The sequence below is a fragment of the Hyperolius riggenbachi genome, chromosome 4 (assembly GCF_040937935.1).
Source record: "Hyperolius riggenbachi isolate aHypRig1 chromosome 4, aHypRig1.pri, whole genome shotgun sequence".
Classification (NCBI taxonomy): Eukaryota; Metazoa; Chordata; class Amphibia; order Anura; family Hyperoliidae; genus Hyperolius; species Hyperolius riggenbachi.
In genome coordinates, this window is record NC_090649.1 from 212,760,705 (window position 1) to 212,786,333 (window position 25,629).

Here is a 25,629-nt window from a genome sequence, read left to right on the forward strand (position 1 = left end):
CTTGGGTGGGATTGGGATAGCAACAGAGGCTGGGCTGTATAGGCAGACCCAGCCTCTGTGTGCAGCTAGCATTGTCAGAATCCCTCCTCGGGTTCTCTTTAAAGGGCATTTTATTCAGAAGATGTGAAAATATCACCTAAGAGAAAACATAAGATAAAAAGTAAAAAGATTAAGAGCCTATGGCTTCAATTCATCAAAGGGTGTTCGATAACAAAACCCCAGTCCTTAAAATACCGCATTCGGTATTTAACACTTCACTGTGCTAATTCATCAATATTTTCCCATGTGTGGTAGAGGTTCCATAAGTTACCGAACTACTAGGCTTCAATTCATCAAAGGCTGTTAGATAACGTTAGAGTGGTGCAGAGCAGCTTGGAATGTCTCTGTGTTGTTACAAGCTGATAACAATAGAAGGCATTCAGACATCCCTTTAGATGTAAAGGTGTTATAGTTACTGTTACTTATACTGCCTCTGCTGCTCTGAATCTGTCGATCAGTCTTTCTTAACATTTTATTTATTTGCCACAACGTAGATGAACTTCCTGGAGACATTACAAATGCCATGCTTGGTGATTTCACCACCAGCATCTTTGCATTATCAAACAGGGCCTGAAAGGGTTACACCACCGAAGGGAATCTGGGGATATATTTTGACCCGTTCTCTCTGCTCACTGCTTGGGGGGTCTGAAAGCTTGTGTGGAGAAGCCTGTGTGACCTATCAGCGGCACTTGCAGGAGAACAGGGGCTGTTTCTATTGGCTGCCTGCTCCTGCTAATCATGAAAACATTCACACAGAAGGCTTTCGAAGCCTGTAACGACAGGGGAGAGCTGGAGATAAACACCGAATGTGTTAGCGAATGTGGGAACCTTGATGAATTAACATTTGTTGAGCACATGTCGGTAATTTATCTCATTGCTGTGTCATTTCAGCTTCTCATTCGGTAACAGCTTTGATGAATTAACATTTTCTAAAGTGCTTCGTTAACTCAGCTGTTTTCAGCATTACCGAATGCGGTAATGCTTGATGAATTGAAGCCTATGCCTTTCAGCAGTGTCAGACTTAAAGTGGTCACTTGACTGTCATTCTACTTTACTCCCAGCATCTTCCTAATGCTGAGACAAATGGGTATCCAGGCCCAGCCCTACTGGAGGAGTGTTGAGTGATTTGGAGGTTCAGAAGGATGTGATGGGCTTTTTGAGCTGTTATATTTGGATAGTTCCATCGGACACCACTGAATGACTAGCCATAATAGTGAAAGAAAAAAAAAAGCAATATATACAGTTTGGTTCTCAAGAAAAAAAAAAAAACACAATGAAAACAATAATAAAAAAAAAGAAAAAGAAAGAATGAAAAATGTAATCAAAATGTTTTTTTGTTTTGTTTTGTTTTTTTAAATCAGTAGTACAAATGATGTAATTGAATCTTTTTTTCTTGCAGCTTTGTGCAATAAATAGCAATAAAGTATAACATATGCACCAAACTAACTGAAAGAAAAGTACATTTTGAATTACATATCACAACTTTTGAACAAATATTTTATTCCCTCAAACATAATAAAAATTGCCATGAAAAGTAGCAGTTGAGTAAATCAGTAAATAATGTCTATTAAAATGTACATACAAATTAAAACACCTCAAAAATACCAATAAACAGTTGGATAATATAAAAGCACACAGACTCTTAATTGCATCTAAATAAAAAACAAATTGATCATTTTTTTAATTGTGTTCTAATCTGTGAAGTGTTTTGTCTGCTGTACCACAGGAGTGGAACACAAATAAATTAGCTATAGGTAATGTAAAAGATCTGTTTAACTCTGCTGTGGAATGGTATTACTCTGTTCCATCCACTGCCTTTAGAATGATACTGCTCTTGGGAATACTTTACAGTTACTCACTGTATAATTTAAACTGCTCTAGCCAAAGACAGATTAACTCAAGATGATACTGTTGATTGCTACAACTAAATCCTTGAGGCATCATATGATGCATTAAGGTACACATACCATATAGCCACAAAATTGAACAATTTAGATGTACATAGAAATTAATAATTAATTGTTTTTTTTTGTGGTTAAATAAATCCCTTAGGTACTTTTCAGTGTTTTCTGCTGAGTTTGAACTTTTCAGTCCACTGACAATGTGTTACATCCTGCAATATATCTTGTTTCCATGGCTACCCCAATGATCTTCTGCTACATTCCCTGCATTCTCCTACATATCACAGTGTGAGGTTGCTGTAGTGATTCCCTAGGCAGTTTTGTATTCGTTTGTGGTTAATTATTAGATTCCTTTTCTTCCTGTTTTGATATTTCCAACGTACATATTGTTACGTATTGTAATGTAATATATATATATATATATATATATATATATATATATATATATATATATATATATATATATACTGTATATATATATATATATATATATATATATATATATATATATATATATATATATATATATATATATATATGTATACTGTATATATATACACACACACACACACTCAGCACAGAATGAAGAAACAATTACTAAACAAGTAAAAAGAGGTTTAACCTCATTACATTTTTCTATCTATCTACCTGTATATTCAGGGATGTTTCAATTCATTTTTTGAATAAGACAACCTTTCCTGCCTGCCTACTAATCTACACCTAAAATATGAAGCATACTTTGAGTCAGCTTATTTTTTTTTCTTTTTTCAGGCACATGACTACGGAGTAAACAAAAGCTTCCTTAAAGGACCTCTGTCCTGAAAATCTTAAAATTTAAAATATAAGTAAACATATACAATTAAGAAGTACGTTTCTTCCAGATCAAAATGAGCCATAAATTACTTTTCTACTATGTTGTTGTCACTTACAGTAGGTAGTAGAAATCTGACAGAACCGACAGGTTTTGGATTAGCCCATCTCCTCATGGGGGGTTCACAGGGATTTTTTTATTTTCAAAATGCACTTAGTGAATGGCAGTTGCTCTATCCAACTGCCAAAATAGTGTACGGTGAGCAGGGAGGCTGGCCAGCATCTTCGTATAAATCTTTTTCCGGGAGTGTCTTTATAAAGAATAAAGGCCATGCTGAGAATCCCCTATGGAGAGATGGACTAGCCCAAAACCTGTCACTTCTGTCAGATTTTTACTACTTATTGTAAATGCCAGCAACATAGGAGAGAAGTAATTTATGGCTCATTTTACTCAGGAAGAAACTTACCGTATTTTTCGGACTATAAGACGCTCCGGACTATAAGACGCACCTAGGTTTAGAGGACAAAAACCCAGGAAAAATAAAAATATACTAAACCTGGTGCGTCCATGGTACAGGGGCGTGTTATGGACCTTTTCCCCTAATTATTATGCCCCCCCCTTATGTCTTTCATGTACTTTTGCCCCCCTGTGTTCACCTATGTCCCTCTGTGTCCACTGTCCCCTTGTGTCCACTGATGTCTCAATGTCCTCTGTCCACCTATGTCCCTGATGTCTGATGCCCTGTGCTCTGTCCCCCTTCCTCTGTCCCCTTGTCCACTGTTTCCTTCATGTCCAGTGTTTTCTATCCCTGTGTCCCCAGTGTCTGCATGCCCCCCTGTGCCCCAGTGTATTCGTGTCCCTGTGTCCCAGTATCTGCATGTACTCCATGTTCCCAGTGTCTGCGTGTCCTGTCCTGGTCTGTGCATCTGGTGTCTTAAACACATACACTTCTTCATCAGGCTGTCCTCCGTGCAGTGTCTGAAATACATACCTCTCTTGCATCTTTGATCATATATGCATGCATGTCCTCATTGTCTGCATTTCCCCATGTTGTAGTGTCTGCCTGCACTGTGTCCCCAGTGTCTGCATGTCCCCTGTGTTGCATTGTCTGCCTGCACTGTGTCCCCAGTGTCTGCATGTCCCCTGTGTTGCATTGTCTGCCTGCACTGTGTCCCCAGTGTATGCGTGTCCTCGGTATATCCATGTCCCTGGTGTTTGTGTCCCCCGGTGTTTGTGTGTCCGCGGTGTCTTAACACATTTAAGTAGCTGCCACATAGTCATCTGGCTGTCCCCGGTTTCCCATATACGTACCGCTCTTACAGCTTTGATTATCGCGCTGTCCCCGGTACTGCCGTAACTTGTAACAATCAGGAAGTTCCGGACGTCTGTGCAGGGAAATGCACCAATCAGGCAGAGGGCGCTGTGATTGGCCACAATGACGGAAAGGTGGTACCGCCCTCAACACCATCACTCGAGCATTGCACAGCATGATTGGCGGTTGAGGCAAGCGCCCCCGCCTGATTGGTGCATTTCCCTGCACAGACGTCCGGGACTTCCTGATTGTTACAAGTTACGGCGATACCGGGGGACAGCGCGATACTCAAAGCTGCAAGAGCGGTACGTATATGGGAAAATGGGGACAGCCGGATGACTATGTGGCAGGCTGGCAGCTACTTATATGTGTTTAGACACCGCGGACACACAAACGCCGGGGACATGGAATTACCGAGAACACGCTAAAACACCAGGGACACGCAAACACCGGGGACACGAGTGCAGGCAGACACGGGGGACATGCATACACTGAGAACACGCAAACACAGGGGACACGGAGTGCAGGCAGACACTGCAGCGGGGGAAATACAGACATCGCAGACATGGGGTAAAAAACACAGGCACAGGTCCAAATATGTAGCATTCGGACTATAAGACGCACTGACTTTTTCCCCCCACTTTTGGGGGAGAAAAAGTGCGTCTTATAGTCCGAAAAATACGGTACTTCTTATTTATATGTGTTTTAACTTTTAAGATTTTCGAGTTCCTCTTTACGGCCTTGTCCAGGCTTTATGCATTGCCCAGCTGTGTTATACGGTTTGGCATTTCAACTGATCACAGGGAGGGGCAGGTGGAGTTCACTTAAATCACACCTGAACTGAACATGAACTGATGAGATTTTTTTTTGTATCTGTAGTTTTGTTCATAAATAGCATTTTCTTGGAATCCATAGTTTGATTTGTGTTTGAAAGCTAAAACAATATGATTAAAGTTTTTATTGTATCAGTGTTAAGATCACAGTTTTAGATGTTTTACAACTCTTTTTAATTTTTGTTTTCCCTGCATTTAGAATTATATATCTGCCTTGCAAGATTTTTATAGCCTGTATTGCTTATCAGCAAGCGTTGCCTTTCGTCAGATTGAGTCCAACTGGAGAGAAACTTCACTCTGAGCCCCGGAAGTTTAACCCTTAAAGTGATAACAAGAAAAAAAAGAGACACAGCAAGTGAGGCAAAAGAGCTCTTGCACACCAATGCCAGCCAGGGTGTACACGTATGGCCCCGTCACCATATCAGTGTCCTAGCCGGCGGCGACGTGTGCATTGACACATAGTTGGGAAGCACCAGTGGCCACTGAACCGCGATGTCCTCTGCAGCAACTTCTGCTTGGTAGTCTATATTTTTTAATACAACTACAGGAAGCAGCTACATTCATTACAATCACTGAGAACTACAAAATCTTGAGTCTGAGAGATAAACTCTGCTTGGCATTGAAGCAGAAGCTGTTCTTGATTTCAGCCCCCATAGAAAACCTGCATGAACTGCAGGCCAGTAAATTATAAACACTTTGGAGCACCACTGAGCTCGTTCCTTACATGTTTTAATAGTTATGTGCAACCTATGCACATCCTGATCAATCTGGCACATTTCTGAAAAAAATCGCAAATATTAGATGTTTTTCCCAATATTGAAAGGACTCTGATGATTACAAACCTAGAGCAATAACTAAAGAAATCCTTAATAACCATAAGTTCACCCACCAGATGAACAACCTTTGCCAATAATTGGGAGCAATGGTTACATGCCTCACGCATGCTCAGCCAGTGACTACCAAGTGCAGATTTGCACTAAGCAGCAGTAAAGTTAACATGCATACACAGTGTTTGTAAAGTTTACTGACATTTATGGAAGCTGTGTATTCAGCAAATAGCACAACTGCCATTACATAAACAACACTGTATACATACTCAACACACTTCTTATTTGGACCCTCTTAGTTTCCCCAATGCTGGAATCGGATCCAGAGTCTGGAGTCCATTCATTTCTATTTTGCTGGTTCCTTTCTCTCCTAATAGAATTTTAAAGTGTACTTGAGGTGACTTGTGATGAGATAAAAATGTGCATGTACAGAGCAAAACATATTAATAACCAGGCGGTTCTTTTTGTTAGTTGTGAGTTAATTTATTAGTTGTGAGTTAATTTTCAGGCATGCTACTCTACTGAAACATAGAAAAAGGTCAACAGTCCATGTATTTTAACTCTGGGACACTTCATAGGCTGCCATTGACCAGAGACAATGAAACATTCAATCTACTTTGTAAATGTTTCAATGTAAAATTAATCCATGGGATGTCTAAAAAGCCATTTTTACAAGTAGGAAGATTAATACAATTCTTTCTTTCATCAGTTTATTTTCACCTCAGGTTCACTTTATCCTTTTTTGTGATGATCCTATTGGAGCAATTGCCCTTATGATAAAAAATATTCTCTCGATTGATGAGAGAATTTATCAGTTTCCTCTCCTTGATTTCATTTTGAACATGTATAAACTGACTTCCTATTCTCATAAAAATCTGTTCCTGCCATTCACATGTGGCTAGTTTCACAATGTTCAGAGGCTTTTTTTAGACATTGTCAAGCTGATCAGTGGTTTAGAGAAACAGGTTGGTGAACAAGGATCCACCTCTTGTACAGCCCAAACTTCAGTATTTCAGAGGTGCATTTCAGGCACGGAAATACAATTTAGAAATGTTATAATTGCAAAGTATTTGCCATAAAAGAAACCTGAAATTACTTTAAAGAAAAAGAGTTTCACTTATCTGAGGCTTCTATCAACCCCCTGCAGCCGCCCTGTGTTGGCGCTGTCACGGAACGATCCTACAGTCCTCCACCGCCACTACGTTTTATTATCGCCGACTTGCAAGGCGGTAGCCACTGCACCTGTGTGGCCCTGGCTGTGTGCATCCTCGTTTTCGCACTCCCGTCGCCGTGCACAGATTGAGGTTTTCTCATACTGCGTAGGCACAGGGCACTCCCAGTGACAGGAGCGTGAATGAAGATGTACGCGGCCAGGGCCAGTGCAGGTGCAGTGGCTGTCGACATGCAAGTTGGAGATAACAAACCTTAGCCGCGGCGGGGACCGCAGGGTCATTCTGTGTTGGCACAGGGGACTGGCAGAAGCCCCAGGTAAGTGAAAATCTTTTTTTTTAAAGTAATTTCAGGTTTACATTAAGCGGACAGTGATGAAAGCAGATGAAGAGAAATCTGAGGAGCTGTCCATACACTTGTAGTTTAATGACATCTGTCTTGGAACTTACTGATTCTTTTGATGTGCTTTTTCATCTTATAAGGTATTCCGTTGTCTATTGCCCATGTTTGCATATTTAGGTAAGGTATGTGTGTCAGGATTAAGGGTTTGAAACATAACTATACCTACTGGTTTAACACACCTAAATCACGTTTCTTTAATGTTTTTAGGTAATGCCATACAAGTGTCTTTAGGAAGCATGAGTAAGAATTTAAGTAGCTAGCATAACTATGTAAATGTATAGACCTATTTTTACCTTTCCAAAAATATGTTCGGTATATGTGTGTTACATCTAGATTTTATACTAGACTGTGGTTTGCATTTACATTTTGTACCATCTTGAAATTTATGGAATATTAAGTAAAAAGTGGATTTTAGAATAGAGGTGTCATACAGCATTCTGGTAGTAGGTAGAGTTCTCTGTGAGGTGACTAGAGCTTTTACTCCTCTTTCAGTGAAAATGGGGCAGACCTTATTTAAATTTTACTTTCATAATGTTTAAAAGTGAGTCTCAACAGGGGTCTTATAGATCCTGTAGAGTTCCAAAGACTCATTCTTGTAACATGTTCTGGAAAAAAAGGATTGTCCGTTCCAACTTTTAGTCAGTATGTGCTGATTAAATAGCTGTAGGAATTATTGGAAAATAATTTCTGATTTTTTATGGACTTTTATGCCCATTAATAAAAGTAAATACATTTTTGTTTTTTTTGTTTTTTATCTGTGAATTACTGTGTACAATAATAAAGGTTAGATATGACACCAAACACTGCGCTCTGTCTTCCTGACCTAAGCTCAATCTCTTTGGGACTATGTCATTGTGACATAGCAATAACGGATGCATAGATTGTGGCTGCACCAGGGCCTCTGGACGAGAGGGGCCCTCCTTCAACACTTGTATTATCTCTACTTGATGCTATGGTTGCAGAGGCAGACATAGGCCAGTGCAGGCCGTGCAGCTGCACAGGGGCCGCATGTCCTCTAGGGACCTGTCCTGTACCCCAGTCAGATACAAGTTTAAAATGTGTGTTCAATTAATACAGTACCTACAGAATGTGACCTAGCTTCATGTACTTTTATCTTATCGGAATTGTTTGGATCCACTCACATGGGGCCCACTTCGTTTACTCTGCCCATCGTTGGTTTTGTCCGCCACTGTATGGTTGTAATGATCACCTCTATATGTGCTTTGAATAGAGGTGATCACTAACCAGCTGTTCCTCTTCCCTTCATAAACATTCTTAATACTGCAGCTGTTACGTAAAGCATGACTGAGGGATTCCAATGTAAAACTCAGATTGGGGCCCACAGCTGCTTAGCTATGCCACTACCCTGTCGTCCTGTTTTTGTCATTGATGTTTATACCTGTGATTTCAAATATTGACTGCTGAGACCTGCTGATCAACCAGCACTTTGAATTCCTGTTCATTAAGCTGGTATAATCATTAGAGGTAATGGATGTTAAGGTCTTATTGGGATCCTATTTCACAGGTATAATGTATTTATTATGCAATTCCGTTGTTTATCTATTCTTTGACAACATTTGGCAATCAAACTGATTGTTGTTTTCCGTCAGAGGATGGTTAGGTCATTCACCTACTGTAGCTTAACCATAAACAGAAGGTATTAACAAGGAAATCAGGAGAAGAAAAACATTACTGTTATAATATGGCCCATGTACCACTGGTTCCGTATGAATGCCGTGGTAGTTGTTTTCGCTTCTATATTTTTGGCAGGATTTATTTTATCAAGCAATTTTTAAATTATCAACCTCATAACGCAAGCAAGGATTAACATTAGGGAGTGTAGAATAAAGTTTAGCATACAATAGGGTTTATGATTTATGTTATGCCTATGGGAGTTAAAATATTAGTGTTTGGCTAATGTGTGAAATGTTGGTGTTATAGACAACACTGTCAATAGCACTAACTTTGATATCTGAGAGGTGATGTCATGGATGGTGCCAAAAGTATAATCTGATGTCAGTGGCTGGATAGTGTTCTGTGATTAAAGGCTCTGCCTCTGACACAGGAGACCAGGGTTTGAATCTCGGCTCTTCCTATTCAGTAAGCCGGCACCTGGCTTGGTGAATGGAAAGAGCCGGGAGACCATGGGCATAACTCCCTAACACCGGTACTGTCTACTGAGCATGCCCTTGCGGCTACAGCTCTGGCACTTTGAGTCCGCCAGGAGAAAAGCCCAATATATATGTTCTCTCCTCCTGTCCCTCCTCCAGCCAGCCGCTCACAGCTATGCAGGCAGTGCTCTGACAACTTCCAGGTCAACCCGGAAGTAGTCAACACATTATGGTCATTGGAGTGATCAGGTTGCAGTATTACCAAAAGTGGCCACAAGATGGCTCACTAAAGGTCGGTGCGACATTAAAGTTGCACCCTGCAGTAAAAAATGAAAAGTTCAAGATTAAGCCACAAGATGTCAGTGTGTGCACTGCCTGCACAGCTGTGAGTGGCTGGCTGGAGGAGGGACAGGAGGAGAAAGTGTTTCCCTTTTTTTGGAAGTGATCATCCATCCATCCCAGTTTGGGGGTGTGGTGTACAAGCTAATTCAGGTATTACACTTTTTTTCAGTGTGCATGAAACATGAGCATATTTGCATATTACCATTGAAGTTCCCTCTCAGGTCCGCTCTGGGGCCCCTCCCATACAGGAAGGGGGTATTTAAAGGTGTTTTTCTTGTCACAATTTTTATGGCTTTGAGCAGTTTGATAAAGGTGTAAACCGAAACAGCAGTCTGTCACTGCTGCCACTTTGGTGCTATTAAAAGAGCTTTGATACAAGACAGCGGTGCCGGTCCTTTCTGTTTTATCTACCAAAGCTAACTGCATATTTGTTTTGAGTCTTTGGTAAAATAACATAACAAGGAACAACATGAGATCCTGCAAAATAGCATGTTTAAAATGCACCAGATAAAGAATATTTCTTAGTAGTGCATGAAAAAGGCCACTGAATAATTACAGTAGCAAAACCTAATGGTTGACTTAAATTTCTCTTCCATCACCCCTCTTCCACCACTGAATGGTACTGCACCTCTGACATCATCCTCTGGTCTGGGTCCTGATCACATGTCCTATTATGTGATCGGGACCCAGAAGATGTCGGCATTGCAGCGCTGCTCACTGGAGGTAGAAGACAGGCGGTCGAGGAAGAGGAGAGATGATTCAGCATCCGGAACAGGTAAATATGAAAGGGCTCCATGCGCCACTCTGCATAGCCTGCCAGGTTTGAGGAGGCACACAGGAGGGGGGTTTGTTGAGAAAAAAATGTATCACACATATAGCTGTCCCTGCGTCCTCCTGTGTCCCTGCTTCCAGACCTGACAGTTTGCTGTCTGTGAACCTCATTGCATTGTGGGAAATAACTGCTTTTTCCAACTGCCAAGCAAGCAACATCTCCCTGTGTGCATATACTTCAGGCATCGGTGGGGGATGGACAGGTGAGATGCATCTGTGCATGCTTTGCGAGCGAGGAGGAGGGGGGGGGGGGGTAGCGGCTGTGGCCTAGACCCCACTTTTTAATGGGCAGGCCTTTTTCCTAGTGTTGAATAATGTTATGTGCTGCATTAACAACTAAAATATAAATTTCAGAGATGGACTGTTTTCCTGAGCAACTATAAATGTAATGGTGTATGGCCAGCACTTCTATTCTAAACAGAGGGTGTTTCTGCTGGATGCTTAAGTTCAGTCAGTAAGGATGGAAGCAGTCGGTAAGAGTACACAGTATTCCAGTAAATATACATGTGGTAATTTCCGTAATCAAATTGTATTCAATCAGATTTCTCTTCCAGTCTCCCAGTAATTCACTGAGAAGACTTGTATACATATTTTTACATAATAGCTATGCTACACTTAACTTTGTAAAAAGGTTGAATGGTGGAAAATATATGCCAGGGATTTTATGGCTGCACAGGGAGTAGATTTAGTATGACAGTAATCACTGGGAAAATCTTGTGCATATCTAAGGTGAGCATTTTCTCTGCGAATGAAATAAGGCTTATGGCTGTCCAGGAAAAGATGTAGTCATAAAAGATTATACCTTGCTCTCTCCTGTTCTCTTATGAAATATTCCTGTAAAGTTGGCAAGCATGGTGTGTCCTATAAAAGCCTTATTGACACACACATTTTGTGGATAGACTCATGCTAAACCTGCAATTCAAAATACATTTCTAAAGTACTAGTGTACTGCTGCTGTTACTTTTAATTTTAACTGTGAGACTCAAATATTAAAGTAAACCTGTGACGAAGGGAACAAATGACTTTTATTTACTTTGGGCGAAGAAGCCCCCTGTAGTCTATCAGTTCCATCGATGTCCTCCTGGCCGATCTGCTGTGCTGCTGTGAAGTCTGCGATTCAGCTGGGTTGAGGCTAGCATTGGGAGCAGGGGGGAAATTAATTTCCCATTCCCATAATTTGTTATGGAGTTTTCCAGCTTATGGATGATCATGCCTCTACTTTCTAGCACTGGGCCGTAGATAGCTATTAGTGGTATTTTCATTCTGTACATTGAAGATTTTCCTTCTGGCTTCACAATACTGCAGTTATGTTGGTGCTGATTGATCTGGTCCTGGAGACGTTTTTTTTCTGGAAATATTATACCGGGACTCTGAGGTATTTGTTCCTGTTTTCTGGGTCAAAACATGAACAGGGCATGTGCAATCTGTAGATGTGACGGATGGTTGTGGCTGATGTGAATAATGCTCCCTATTATTGTATGTTTTGTTGTACATGGTACAACGCTATGGAAGATGTTGGTGCTATAAAAATAAAACATAATAATAATAAACAATAATAATAATGATTTCTGAGAGAGGTTGAGGTGTAAAACTGGTCTTGTGGAGGTACCTGCTTATGTCCATGTGTTTTCTGTAGTCTGTCATATTTGCTGGACTTAGTAGTGTGCAGAAATTATCATGTAAATTTGGGCGCAATTTACGTCACTACATTTGGGCACCACCATAGGCGCCCATTAAAAGATTGCCTGTCAGTGTAAATCTAGGCATAGGACTCCTCCAATAAAATATTGCGTGCCAGGGCCATCTGCGCTGCAAATTATGGCTATAAATAAGGGTCACCCAGGGTGTGCGGGTCTTAAGGGTTAGGCATGGGAGATTAAGTATAGCTGACCGCCAGGGAAGTATTAGTGTTAGGCACCACCTGGGGTTATGGGTTGGTTATGGGTATCAAGAGGAAGGGTTCTGTGTGAGAATAGGTTTAGGTTAGGACATAGTAAATTATTGGTAAAATTATGGTTATTCTACTATAGTGACATTTTTAAATAGTGAGTGAAAGTTTTTTTACCTTCTCTTGTACATATAATAAAAAATATAATCATTATGAAACAAAGTTGTCTCCTTAGGTGGATGCAAACAGTACACTGTACTGCCAGCCGGCGCTAAATGTTCAGCAGGTACACCAAACCTGTGTACACAATGAGTATATAACAAATGAACACAGCACTCCAAAGGGTTCTGCAACTATTTGGTATTAGTAGCATGCAGGGCTACATCCTCGACATGTTTCGGGCTACACCCTTCCTCAGGTGTGATGCACTCACACCTGAGGAAGAGTGTAGCCCGAATCATGTTGCGGATGTAACTCTGCATGCTCCTAATACAAGCTTGTTGCAGAAGCCTTTGGAGTGCTGTGTTAATTTGTTATATAATAACAAATATAATCAGTTTAATGTAAGTATATTGATTCTTACGAGTAGCATTGAGAAATGTATTTTTTTAGTTCAACCATAATACAGATGGTTATGTTTTCCTCCTCATTGTAGTCTGCTGGAAGTTTCTGCTATTAAAGCTGCGAAGTTAAATTATGCCACATTATATTTTTTTAATATAATAGAAATATATGAAATATTACTGTAAATATATCCTGTGTCCATGGTAACTATTCTTATTATTATTATCATCATCATCATCATCATCTTTTATTGATAAAGTTATACCATTTTCTGCAGGGGATTCTGGTAATGCAGAAGTATTTTGTTCTGTAGTAAGAGTACAATTTCTATAAATATACAGTCGATCTTAGATACGTATGCTGTAGATCTTATATTTAGAAATGACCTTAGTCAGTCCAAGGACCTGCGACAGTTGTGGAGGCATTCATTTTTGTGTATTGTGTGTAATAATTGATATTAATTTCTGCATATTTAGTATATATTATAGACATAATTCTTCCTTTGCATGCACTGAAGATCTAATTTCTAATATTTCATGATTGAAAGTGAGGCTGTAAGAATGGGACTGATGTTTGGGCAGAGGAATGTGTGAGGTTCTTCAATGAAAATGGCAATGTACAGTACTGCATTTATTTTGGGAGGCCTAAGATAGCGGCAAGAACACCACAAAAAGGACTTAATGATGCTGCATTTTTTTAGGAGGTGGCTGAAGTATTAATATGCTGGTGAGGGACCAGGAAGCAGAGTAATATGTCTAAAGTGATGCAGAAGGCCTATACACATAGTGAACAGAGAGGAATGGGACAAACCGATAATGGCTGAGGCAAAAAAAATAAATGAGGGTGGCATAATTCTCATGAGGTATTAGCACCTTCACTGCATTTGTCAGTGCCATATTTTGATTTTGAATTGCTCCTTCCCATGGTGCCATGTTGTTTTTCAACCAGACCGCCCTTTTTATGTTGTCCCTGTACATTTCTCTGCTCACTGACATCTATAGAGCCAAGACTTAATGTTTTCTAATTGTCATAGCACAGCTTATACATTGGGTGAGGTTTATTTCCCCAACCCCTGGTACCAGGTTTGAAAATGTGGTGAACACAGACAAACCAAAAACTTGCACCAATTAATGTTACAACACCATTAGTCTGTTTACATAACTCCCCCTCATAGGTTTCCCTCATTATGTGTTTGCCTAATTCTCTCCACTCCATGATATCTGCTGTATATGAGGCATATTTTTTGCCTCCTGCCTTCATCTCAATACTGAAGTATGCCTCCTGTCTCCCTTTAAAGGGAAGGTTCAGGGACAGTTGGTAAAAAATAAAAATCCGAATCCACTTACCTGGGGCTTCCTCCAGCCCGTGGCAGGCAGGAGGTGCCCTCGACGCCGCTCCGCAGGCTCCCGGTGGTCTCCGGTGGCCGACCCGGCCTGGCCAGGCCGGCGGCCAGGTCGAGCCTCTTCTGCGCTCCATTGTGCGTTCCACGCCGCCGCGCTGACGTCATCGGACGTCCTCCGGGCTGTACTGCGCAGGCTCAGAGTTCTGAGCCTGACCCGACCTGGCCGCCGGCCTGGCCAGGTCGGGTCGGCCACCGGAGACCACCGGGAGCCTGCGGAGCAGCGCCGAGGGCACCTCCTGCCTGCCACGGGCTGGAGGAAGCCCCAGGTAAGTGGATTCGGATTTTTATTTTTTACCAACTGTCCCTGAACCTTCCCTTTAAGACACATCATCAATACATTGCCCTTTTGCTCCAACTTGTGCTGCTATCTTGGGGCCCCTGAAATAAATGTAGCACACTACTATTTTTCATTGCAAACTTTCTTCACCAAAGCAGTTAAATTGGGTTGAAGCACACCTGATACTTTGGCTGCTACTATAGGCTGCTACACCATTGGCAGCACCCAGTGGGTCATTTGTGAGTTTGCCTATAGTTTAGGAGAACTCCGGCTATCAGTGGAGCAGCAGTAATAAGTACTCAGCTTTAATACCTGGGCACCAGTGTTGGGTGGAGGCTGGTAATTTATGCACTGGGTTATCTATCCTATAGTGGGCGGCCTAATATAATTTACCATAAGGTGCTTGCCTTTAGTATAGCTAGCACTGGAGAGAGGAGGTGATGTTAGGTGCTGGTTATTTGGGTTTATGTAAGTAAGGGGGTTAGTGTTAGTTATATAGGGGGAAGGTTAGTGTTAGGACTAGGTAGGGGAAGGTTAGTTTCGGTTTGAGAGCCCATGACCTGAAGGGGGCTGGAGGAAGCCCCAGGTAAGAATAAATGTTTTTATGTTTCTCATCTCAGGTACACTTTAAGAACCATTGCTCTGGTATAAAAAATCCCTTGATTAGATTTATGAATTCATCATTTAATTACAGAACAGGATGAGAATAATCAAGTGTGAATCATCTGAGTGAAGACTGCCAAGTCTCTGTATCACTTCCATAATGCATCACTTCGGGTCAGTGTGTGAATGTGCAAAATATATCTTTATGTCACTGAAAAACTGGGCATACAATTAGAACTGCTGGTTCATGACATAGTCATCGCATGTTGCATTTACAGAGCTATATAAGACAACTTGGCAGGTGGTTTTAGTCAGCAGCACAAAGTATTGTGCAATTGCTTTATAATATAGCTTGCAAGGTAGAGGTGTTACAGAGAACCCAATTGAGTTATGGAGAATCTAAACCAAGAGTCAAATTGAACTAAAAGTTCCATGATGAAAAATGCTATGCTAAGTAACATTTTGCTTTTATATTGGTAGGTGAACAGAGGCGCCAGAAGGATAAAAGTACATAAAATTTTTAAAACAATTGCTGGGAGGAATTGGTGGACTCGCCTCCGTTAAAGCAGACACCAAGGACTGTAAATGTATAGATATACACATTTATTGAAAATACCCCAAAGATGCTTTTTTGGGGGTATTTTCAATAAATGTGTATATCTATACATTTACAGTCCTTGGTGTCTGCTTTAACGGAGGCGAGTCCACCACTTCCTCCCAGCAATTTTTTTAAAATTTTATGTACTTTTATCCTTCTGGGCCTCTGTTCACCTACCAATATATTTGAGTCCACCCCAGGTGGAGGGGTGATCTACCCCCTTTCTTCCTATCTACAGAGAGCGACTTCTTAATCCTGAGTGAGGACAGGTCTAATCTCCTCACCTGCCTAATGAGTGGTTACCTAGGTGGTAACCCGTGTTTGTGAGTATTACCATCTCACTGTTTCATTTATCCAATCGATTTTGACATACTACACCATATTGGGCTCTCGATTTCACTTCAACTTTAACATTTTGCTTTTGCTACAACAGAAGATATTTGCAAGTATTCAGCTTCCTATAAGCCATAAGTTACTCCTTTAATGGGTCATTTCAGTTCATCTTGGCAGATCAGGCTAAGGGGGTATGTACCAACTTTGCCCAATGAATCTGTGCTTCACATTAATGGTAAAACATACAGTAATACTGATGTCATGTGTATACTGTCTCCATAGTGTGTTTATAATTGAGTGTAAGCACAATATACCTCTGCATACTACGTTTCACATTCAAATTTCCACTGAGCTGGATTTTAATTTTTATAAAGGTTAGCAAAAAAATGTTTTAAAGTGAAGTTTTGATCAATAATACAATATACATATGTTACCGATCTTAGCTCAGGTTTAACATATCAGAGCCTGATTCACGTTATTTAAGATACAATTCCTTATCACTGGTCTTCGCCTTTGCACTCAGTGTTAGGGCATGGGAAAGAGCTAGTGTTTGGGAGCTTATGAAGTTGGGGTTATCACAGGTCAGGCTGGAGCAGAACTTTTGTTAATATTAGGGTTACTCTGATAACTTAGATACCTCAAGCCTAATTAATTATGCTTAGGCACTGTAAGGCTTGGTGGTATAATTCTCGGAGTCAGTGTATATGTCCTAGGCTAGAGGTCTCGCTCTTCACTTAGCTATCCCTGCCTGGCACACCACTGACTGACACCTACACTGTCCCTGCCTGGCACACCACTAGCTGGCCCTAATTAGGACTTAGGCAAGCAAGGCATACAAGCTGATGTAGAAGGCAGATATACCACCAGGAGCCACTACTGAGGCTAGTAACACAGTTCAGCAGTATCACATATAAAGTTCAGGTAATAAGTAATCCAGGTATGACAGGTCTTCATGCAAAGTTATTCATCAGCAATGGTGATTGATCTGAGTAAGTGAAATAGTCCAAGCAGACTTGCATGCAGCAACAGGTAATAATTGATGCAAGTTATGACACAGTTCCTTTAAGTCTGCATGCAACGTTATGCAAAAGATAGCAGAAGTTCCAGATGATATGTGACAGGTTTATGCGAGACTATATGCACACTGTTAGTTGACTGATAAGGAAAGTAGACTTGTACTTAACATCCAATTCAAGTGGCATATAAGGAATATCCAGTAAAAGTCCAAGGTCGATCCAGGCGGAAAGCGAGGGATGTCCAGTAACTAGCAGAAGTCGGTCCAGGCGGCAAGCAAGGGTTTCCAGGAATCAAGCAGAGGTTAATCACAACAGAGTAGTCAAATACAAGCCAAGGTCAATATCCAAAATATAAGTAACAATAGAGTGCGCACCCAGCAACTAGCCAAAGCTATGCTTATCACGGGCAATGACTGGGAGCACTCTGCAGATTTAAATACAACTCTTCAGCCAATCAGTGGCCAGCCACACCCGCACATCCAAACACACAGCAAGGCCCTGCCTAGGTGTCAGCTGTAAAGTCAGCTGACATTGTTTTCTCAGCTAACCGGAGTCAGCTGGCTATTGTTTACCTTTGAGAAGGGCGTACTGTGAACGCGCCCTCCGCCTATCAGATTGTGCAGCCTGTGAGCCATTAACAATGTTATCAGCGTTGAACAAGCGCCAAGACCCGGAAGCGGCGGATTCCGCCCAGGTCTCGGCTGAATCAAGCACATACAAAGGCAGATTCCTTATAGGCAGTTTGACTCAAAGATACTGAGTTTCTACGACTGCATATTCCTCATAAGATGACACTGCACTGTGTTCAGCAAATACTGGGCATAGTGGCCCATATGCAATTAACTTTTTCTCCCAAGTTTTCTCTAATTTATTTATTGTATTTATAAAGCACCAACATATTACGCAGCTCTTAGGTGATATTTTCAAAATTGTTAATAAAATGCCCTTTAAACCACCAGCTAGGAAGCAAGAAAATACTATGATAGTTTTTTTCACCTTTTTATTGGTACTTTTTCAGTTGCAAAGTGCTGAAAAGATATTTTAAATAGAAGTTGAAAAAATATCTCCTAGGACAAAACTCAGGAGAAAAAGTTAATTGCGTATGGGCCAATGACTTTTAGTGAAAGTAACATTTGCATATGTATTTTTCATCATAAGCTTATCAAGTTCATTACATGTGTTTATCTAATTTATACCAGTTGTTCAGGATATGTAGTTATTTAGCAACAGCAGAAGCAGGCTTCCCCCATTGTCATTACTTGGTGTATGTGTGCGCTTGACTCATTTCTTTTAAATGTCATGGACACTTTTGGAAACAAGGGAGTCCATGATATAATTAAAAGTTGTAAATCATGATGGTATACCAAATAATTAGGTCTTTCCCATGGACAACTATAATAGGTTTAATGTATGGTGTTTTCCCTGTAAGCAGAATTTAAATGCTGATTCTTCACTTGTTTCTTATCTTAAGTGGACAAAATATAATGAAGCTGACAAGCAGAAGAAGCTTGTAGCATGTGTCTTGTCTGTACTACTCCACCACCCTTAATATGCTGGCGAAGCTTGAATGTAGCTGTAGCTATAAAGAGTACTTTACCCACACTGCATTGCCATTCCAAATGCCATTGCTTTATGGAAAAAAAAGGTATATGAAATATTTCAAACCATTATGATCCTAGACCATGTATCTGTTGTGACTTTCTATGACAAATGGCTGGCTAATCCAACTAGAGTATTGCGTAAACACTCTAAGCCATAATGGCAATATCAATATCTGTAAAAGTGGTTGGTGTAACTCCATCTTAATGAGATCCACGCAGTAAGAGAAACAAAAAAAATGAGCATTAATCTTAACCGATCAAAATGTAATAAATTACACTTCACTGATTTGCAGTTACTGGTCAATCCATCAACCTGAAAAGTAATTTCCAGTTTCAGTTTAGAAGGTAATTAGCAGAGGCTGATAAATGTAAGTTGGAAAATGTTTGATCGGAATGCAAAGGAGATTATTGGGTTACTCACATAAATCTCAGAGCTGATGGTCCATAATTTCTTATTTTCTGCTTTATAATCTTGTCATCTTAGTTTTTACTATTTGCAAATTTTGTACATGATTGGTTTGCAATCATGGAAATATTAGATGGGAAAGTGAGTAGAATTGGAATATGATCCTGCAATGTGTAAGCTAAGTGATTTGGGTAATATTATACAACACATTACCATTTATTCTACTGTTGCCATAGGTGATGTGCCAATTTCCTCAGCCTTGGTAAATCTGTAGGAATCACTCTCTATCTTTAAATTTTTGGCTTGGTAAATAACATGTCACATATGCACAATTACTGTCACCCACAGGGTTCGGGACTTGATCCCTTGGGTGACAATTTGGGGCAGAGTGCTATAAAAAACTAGTTATTAGTGATGCATTCTGTTGCTCTGGAGGGGAGCAGAGGAACCACAATGTAGCGCATAACAGAGTTGCTGTGAGTGGGCGTTGAGAGTAGGGGAATAATGGGCTTGGTCTTTGCTGTGGTTGGCTGAGACTCTCCAGCATGCCAGATCTCTCAGCGACGGATCAGGGTTACCATACACACACAGGAGTCTTGCCAGAGGTGACCCCAACACGCCTTGAGCAAGAACCATCTTGCAGTTGTAAGTGGCTTGGCTTAATTAGAGATGAACAAACTAATCTTGCAGTTCTTTGATTCACTGGTCAATGCAGCTTTGCACATGGAAATTGCTGATTCAGATACGTATGCTCATGATATTTTTCTTCAATTCCCCTGTGCAAGCTTAGATTTCACAGGTTTCACAGTCCAAATTACAATTTGCTATCAATTTCAACAACGAAACATTTGAAAAAGCGCTTTTCTCCTATGGGACCCAAGGCGCATAAGCTTGTTTCAGATCAGTACATAGTGGTGCGTACAGGGAGAAAAGGTATGTGATAATACATGCCAGACTAAACAGGTGGCTTTTCAGTTTTGATTTAAACACGTGTAGGGTTGGAGCGGTCTTGATTATGTTTGGCAAAGCATTCCACAGGGTAGGGGCAGCATGACAGAAAGCTCTGTCTCCACAGGTTTTTAGTTGAACTGTGGAGGTGGTCAAGTTATTGGATCCTTTTGAACTTAGGTTGTGGGATGTGTGACACAGTTGAAACAAATCCACTTTCCAGTTTATAATTCATTCTTTTGCTTTTTGATTACGTATTTTGAGTATCTTGTTCAGTTAAATGTTAGGTTTGTGAATTAGATTTCAAGGCAGGTTAACGCCAGTTACGGTGGTTTCCTCAAAACCTGGTATTCACAATGGCATCTGTATGGTTCCCTGCAGTTAACCACTTAAGGGCTGCAGGCTTTATCCCCCTCCCCCCCCCCCCCCCAGTGACCAGGCTATGTTTTACAAATTAGGGCTCTAAGCCACACAACCGTGCACGCAAATGAATATCCCACCCTTTTTTGCCCATCAACAGAGCTTTTTGTTGGTGGGCTCTGATTGCTGCTGCAGGCTATTGCTTTTTTTATTTTTAATTTTTAATTTATTTCTCATTATTTTGTAAATAAAATGTATCCTATGGAGTTGATCAGAAATCTAATCTATCGATCGATTTGTGGCCGATTTTGATCAATTTGATCTATCTGACAGGATGGAAAATCTAGGTTGATCTGCTGCTGGAAGCAGATCGATGGCCCATAGAGTTGCATTGGATCCAATAATGCATTTTGATCCATTTCCAATAGATTTAATTCTGAAATCTATTGGTAATCTGTTCCTAGTTTGTGGCACACATCAGATCAGTCCTGTGAGTCGACTTGACAGGCATCTGACAGAAATCTATCTGATGGTCGAATCTGCTGCAAAAGTGTAGGGCCACCTTTACAGTTCTAAAAGATGTGATTCATAATGCCTTACTTATTGTATTTGTTATATGTTATTTCCTTCTGAAATAGAAAGGTTTGAAACTTAAAAAAAAAAAGAAAAAAAAAGTTTGAAGCCAAAGGTTTAGGAACACAGGACCTGAATTAAGGCTAGGAACTACGAAAGCCCAGTGGAGCTAGAAAACAGGGAGTCAGAAAGAAATCAACGGTCAATAACTAGTAATATAAACCAAGTACACAGTGCAGAAACCAGGATCGATAAACTAGTTGTACACAGAATGTTCAGGAAACGTCATCCATAGTAAGCGTTTATATAAATTAGTGAATGATTAATGTTGTGCAGGTTTCAGAGATAATCACAGCTAATGAGCTCAAACAAATCTCTGTCCTCAGACTGGCTGCAGGTGAATGATGGACTTTGTAGTTCAGAACAGATGGGCAATACTGCAGAAAAGCAAGATCTCTGAATCCAGTCCAGACCACATAGTACATTGTAGCATTGTATCTGTATGGCTTCTTGGTGATTCCTGCGCCTCTAGTATCATTTGTCATTATGAAAACAACTGCAGATAACTATAGACTAGTGCAGGCATGGACAAACTTGGCCCTCCAGCTGTTAAGGAACTACAAATCCCACAATGCATTTGCCTTTGAGTCATGACTGTGGCTGTCAGACTCCTGCAATGCATTGTGGGACTTGTAGTTCCTCAACAGCTGGAGGGCCAAGTTTGCCCATGCCTGGACTAGTGCAATTGTGTCATTCTTAGTTGGCCATGTAGGATCCATAATTGCCCTATGCAAATACAACCAATGGTAGCAGGAAAAAAGGGTGCAGGACGAGGGTAGACGAAAAGGGTGCCACCATAGACTTTAATGCAATGATCGTTAATACGGCAAAAAAAGCAGAAAAAAGCAGTAAATATCCATTAGCATTCTATGTGAACTAATTTCGGTGGACTATACAGATACAACAGATCATAAAGATTCATCCCATGATGCAGTCTGTATGTTGGCTTCCAGGTTTTGATTCAAAATGTTTTGCAGGTTACAATATATTTTATTGTAGAGACTTTAAAGGTCTGGAAACTGTTCCTCTTGACCTTTAAAAAGTAAACATTTCTTCAGAGTTGTCATCGTTTCTCTTCTGCTCTACACAATCTGTCAAGATAAATGATGAATTGTAATATGTTATGTTTGAAGAGACTTGGTATTTTACTTTGAATATACTTTTATGAAATGGCTTTTTCTGGCCTAATCTCCTTGTTTTTATTTAGCTTCCACTTACTTTTAACCACTTCCAAGGTCTCTGGGCCCTTAAGGACCAGAGTATTTTTTTCCCCTGAAACGAAGCTGTGATCACCGTCATTGGCTCACAGTGATCACAGGATCAGTAGCCAATGGAATTGGCTCTTTCCCGACGGACAGAACTCTGCTGTCATTATGACAGCAGAGTGATACTGCAGAAAAGCAAGATCTCTGAATCAATTTGAGAGAACATTGAACATTGTACATTGAAGCATTGTATCTGTATTGGATTCTTGATGAATCTTGTGCCTCTAGTAGCATTTGCCATTATGAATAGAGATGGCCCGAACCGCCGATTTTCGCGAACCGCAATAGACTCCAATGGGGAGACGAACTTTGAAAACTAGAAAAATTTATGCTGGCCACAAAAGTGATGGAAAAGATGTTTCAAGGGGTCTAACACCTGGAGGGGGGCATGGCGGAGTGGAATAGATTCCTAAAGTCCCGGGGAAAAATCTGGATTGGACGCAAAGCAATGTTTTAAGGGCAGAAATCACATTGAATGCAAAATTGCAGGCCTAAAGTGCTTTAAAACATCTTGCATGTGTATACATCAATCAGGGAGTGTAATTAGAGTACTGCTTCACACTGACACACTAAACTCACTGTGTAACGCACCACAAACAGCTGTTTGTGTAGTGATGGCCATGTTGGACTAGTGCGCACCATGGCGAGAGTGCAGGCCGTGGCGGTTTTCAAGCCCATATGGTCGCCAGGTTGTGATAGCTCAATGATAGCTGTTTGTGTAGTGACGGCCGTGCTGGACTGGTGCGCACCATGGCCAGAGTGCAGGTGATAGCGATAGAACAACAGTGACTGTCCAGCTGATCAAATTTGGTCTGTCCACAATGAAGCAATGACCTTATTATCTTGTGTGCCCCCCCTGAGACACTCATATAGCCGTCGGTCATTGCTTCATTGTGATATGCAAGCCCCTTCACCGCAGCAAGGTAATGATCATGAAGGGGAATTGGCACATGTACATGCCTTTTGTTTTGTTGTTGCAGCTGCAGTGCAGCCAGAAAAATTAGTCAGGCATGTACACACACCAGAAAAATTATTATAGCGACTGCTGCTAGCAGTGGCCTTAAAAATTCAAGAATCCGCCTGGAGTCCTGGACCCTGTTGGTGGTGGCGGAGAAGGCAGTCAACCGACCTGTGAGCAGAGATGCTGTGTGAGGACTGACTTAGTCTTGGGGCAGGCAGTCACATGGCGTGCAGGCAGAGATGCTGTGCGTGGGGACTGACTTAGTCTTCGGGCAGGCCTGAGCGTGCTTTGCAGACCAGGCCTCCGCGGTCAGATGGACCCTTGACCCAACGCTGTGTGCCAGAGATGTCACCACTTGCCTTTCAACATCACGGTACAGTTTAGGTATCACCTTTTTTGAGAAAAAATTGCGGCCTGGTATCTTCCACTGCGGTGTGTGGCTTTGCTTTTGTGTGCTGCTTTTCCTCAGGTGGTCATCCCATTGCAGTTTGAGCTATGGAATCATGTGCCTTCGTAAGGTAGTTGTCCCTACGCGGGTCTTGGTATTCCCACGGCTCGGTTTTCGGTGGCAGAGAGTACAGATGGCATTGCTCTCATCTGAGGCAGACACACTAAAAAATGTCCACACTGCTGAGCCCTGGGGTGATGGCACTTTGGTGGTGGCGGCCGACTGAGTGTTAAGTGGGGTGCCAGAATCAGAGCAGGAGGAGGAAGATATGTCACGCTTCCCTGCGGAAGCTGAGAAAGATGAAGTGTTCTGTGTTAAATAGTCAACTACGTCCTGACAATATTGGGGGTTGATGGCACGTGCCTTCTTCTGAGCACTGTACTCTGGTCCAGGGCCGAATGAAATCACGACAGCGCGACCATGAACAGACCTGCCAGGTGGCCTGCCTCTGCCTTTTGTTTTGTCCATATTGGGGGGGGATGAAGTGAAAGGTATGCACTGACTTGACTAATACAATGTGCAGTCACACAGGTGCAGTTAACAGGTATGTATGAAGTGGTATATCACACTGCGTGCACTCACGTAGGTAGGTCGGTGCACTGAACACAACAGGTAGGTATAATGCAGTGATGGGTATTACAATGTGCACCTGTCACACACAGACAGGTATCGGACAGGCACAGTGAAACTGTGTAAAGAATAGCGGAGATGCCGCCGCATGAGCAAGCGGCATGGCGGCCATCTCCGCGTTCCAGCCGGCGGCTTCTGCTGCACAGCTACATGCTGCTGGTTCGCCTGGTCCTTCTAGTGCACACAGATTGAGAGCTACGCGCGCGCGCGCCAGGCGACAGGACCTTTATGCAAGTAGAAGGGGAGTCAGCTGATCAAGCCGATCAGCTGACTCCAGCTATGCTCCGGATTGGCTGAGTGACTGGGGCGGCGCTGTGGAGCGCTCTGGGTATTTATAGGACTTGCCTTTCAGTCGCAAGTTGTCTGCTGTTGTGAATGTTTACGTGTGAGCGCTCAGACCCTAGTCAGATCTTACAGTGTGTTAGAACCAGTCGGAGCTGAGAATTCACACTTAGTCAGATTCTGTTGATAGCTTTAAGTACTATTATATTGTAAGACTTGTGTACCATTCTGTAGTCTAGTTCCCAGGTGTTGAAACCAAGGACTTCACACCTAGACTAGGATATTGCTATTTTGCTATTGTACATCTGTTAGTCTAGTTCCCAGGTGTTGAAACCAAAGACTTCACACCTAGACTAGGATATTGCTATATTGCTACTATTTATCTGTTATGATCTCTCGCTCTCCTGACTACTCTCTTGCTTACTGATTCGGTACTTCTGCCTGTCTGATTACTGTTGCCGACTCTGCCTGTAACTAGATACCGAATCAGTCTTCCGCCTCTGTACTGTATCTGTCCGTTCGTTGCTGACCTTGCTTGTCTGACCTTTCTGTCCTCACTAGTGGGTCTTACCACTAGTGAGGGAAATATTAAGGGCTGTCACCTAACCCTTAGGTGATCAGTCTTGCTGTACTGTCTGTGACACTTGTTCCTCAGTTGTCTGTTAGCTGCAAATAGTGTCTGTTGATCACCTGCTCCTCAGGATATCATCTTGCAGCACAGTCAGTGGTCCCTGCTCCTCAGGGGTCCACTGGCTGCAGTACAGTCTGATTCCCTGCACCTCAGGGAATCCTGGGCTGCAGTACAGTCATAATCACTCATTCCACCTGTGACCTC

At 41.6% G+C, this 25,629-nt stretch overlaps 1 protein-coding gene across 7 annotated transcripts in view; it reads left to right on the forward strand.

The window, feature by feature from the left end:
- The window catches only part of DLGAP2 (DLG associated protein 2), a 656,900-nt gene that overhangs the window by 92,051 nt on the left and 539,220 nt on the right, over nucleotides 1-25,629 (forward strand). For 3 of the 7 annotated variants that reach the window (XM_068281331.1, XM_068281334.1, XM_068281335.1), the window contains exons 1-2: nucleotides 10,735-10,782; nucleotides 15,405-15,487. The exons of 1 other annotated variant lie outside the window; for it this stretch is intronic. The gene's annotated coding sequence lies outside the window, so the exon portion shown is untranslated. Of the gene's footprint in view, nucleotides 1-10,734; nucleotides 10,783-15,404; nucleotides 15,488-25,629 lie in introns of those variants that run through there. 3 more of the 7 variants (XM_068281336.1, XM_068281333.1, XM_068281337.1) reach the window with 3 other exon arrangements.